Source organism: Aplysia californica, unplaced genomic scaffold, assembly GCF_000002075.1.
Source record: "Aplysia californica isolate F4 #8 unplaced genomic scaffold, AplCal3.0 scaffold00143, whole genome shotgun sequence".
NCBI lineage: Eukaryota > Metazoa > Mollusca > Gastropoda > Aplysiida > Aplysiidae > Aplysia > Aplysia californica.
Window position 1 is genome coordinate 477,388 of NW_004797413.1, and position 1,958 is coordinate 479,345.

Here is a 1,958-nt window from a genome sequence, read left to right on the forward strand (position 1 = left end):
CACACACACACACACACACACACAACTACAAAATCTTCAGACCCTTTCCCTCAGCCTCTTTGGCTTGGGAGAAAGGTTGCAGACTATCTAACAACGTCTGATATTTTTTTCTCCTAGTGAGCTTCCAATGGCAAACCCATTATCGCCCCAGCCTCGTCTACAGTTTCCCTTCACCTCTCCCACCCAACTAAACTGCCCTTTCTGTTTCTTTTGGGATAAAAAACGACAAAACAAACACCCAGGCAAACCCAAGCACGTACCTCTCGGTACCTTGGGACCAAATCTGGAAATAAACAGTTTACTAAGCAGGGCTTTTCGTCACTCAGAAGAACACGCTTGGGACTCTCGAATCGACTCCACATCAAAGTACCTCCTCCCCTCCCCCCAAACCCCTCAGTTTCCCTCCCCCCTCTCCTCATCACTCCTCCCCTCTCCACCTCCTTCGTGTTCACCTCTTCCCTCCGTCTTCACCTCTTCCCTACTCTCATCACATACATGTATTGATCAGTGAGCCACCATTCTCTTTATGATAGAATCGATGAGAAATATGAACAATGGCCTCATAATAATGGTAATAGCAGTGCATTTTTATACATCCTCTTATCATGCATTATCTTGAGGCAACACTGCTGCAGCGATATCTATAGTAATACATGACATTTTCACGTAAGTGCTTTGCTATTCAAATCCAACGCCTGCAGCCCTGTTTCAAACGTTTTGAAGCTCCCGAGGCATTTCGATGATAACACTGACCCTCTTTTCCTAGAAAATAAAAATATCCCTGCTGCTCGGTTCTTTCATTCAAAAGGTTAGATCTAGTTTAAGAAAAGCATGCAGTCTGCAATCGTTGAGCATCTCGTCGATGTTCACCACACCTTGTGCAAACACGTCTAAATGTACAGTGATCGTGTTTATCAAATCTCTAAAACCTTATCGTAAGCAAATATAACATAATTTGAAAGATAATAGCGGTGTAAAGACAACAATTTGAGAGTAGCTTCCACAAGGCGGTTAACACTCCCTTGCTGTATAATTTGATTTAAAAAGTAGGACACAGAATGAATCCAGACAGGCGGACATTTTTCTGAATGGAAGGAGAACAAAATAAATCTTTTCTCCGACGCCAATAATCTAATTTTCTTTTTTATTTAACAGTCTCTTGAGTGCTCGGGTTGTCTTGAGTCCCAATACCATTCACACCTCACATTGTCTATTATTATTGTTTCACTGGTTCTTTGATTCATTGATTTACTGACTCTTCTATTATTTAGGTATTGAGTGAACAGTTTTAATCATTCATTTTGTCATTCATTCAGATATATATATATAATATATGAATACATTATAAATAATATTGTGTCTCTCATAATGGGAGTCACTCTATCTCTCCCTCCCCTACCCCTTTCCAATCTACGCTACTTTCTATCTACCTCACCCATCCTGTGTATCTCCTCTTCTCCATTCTAAAACCTTGGATGACGAAGTCTAGAGCCAAAAGATTCTCTAAACTTGCAAATCTACTTTCTCCTTGTTTTTTTTTTCTTTCTCAGTTCCTAAAAAACCCACAAAAAAACAAACCCAAACAAGACAGACGCAAAAGCGACAAACAAAAGAAAACAAACTTATGTTTTGTTTTAGTAGAGGGTTTAAAGCGCCCGCAACTGCAAGGAAACAAACGAACAAAAATTTTCCAAAAATAAGCAAATGAACTTTAAAAGCCTAAATATTTCGAGATAACATCTGGTGATAAACAATCATATAATCTTATCTCACTACTGTAGCCCCAGCATAATCATTGCTCCAATCAGACAGTATTATTCCCAATTGCCCTATACTTCCTTTGCCATATATGTTAACAAAAGTAACATAAAACAAAGGAAAGGTATACAAACCCCAACCAATCTCTAAAACACCTTATCCCCCCCCTTCCTCCCCCACACACACCCACCCACACCCAC

The 1,958-nt window shown here is 39.8% G+C and overlaps 1 protein-coding gene across 1 annotated transcript in view; it reads right to left on the bottom strand.

Moving 5' to 3' along the window:
• The window catches only part of PC2 (prohormone convertase), a gene marked incomplete at its 5' end in the record, with an annotated part of 77,431 nt that overhangs the window by 59,419 nt on the left and 16,054 nt on the right, over positions 1 to 1,958 (bottom strand).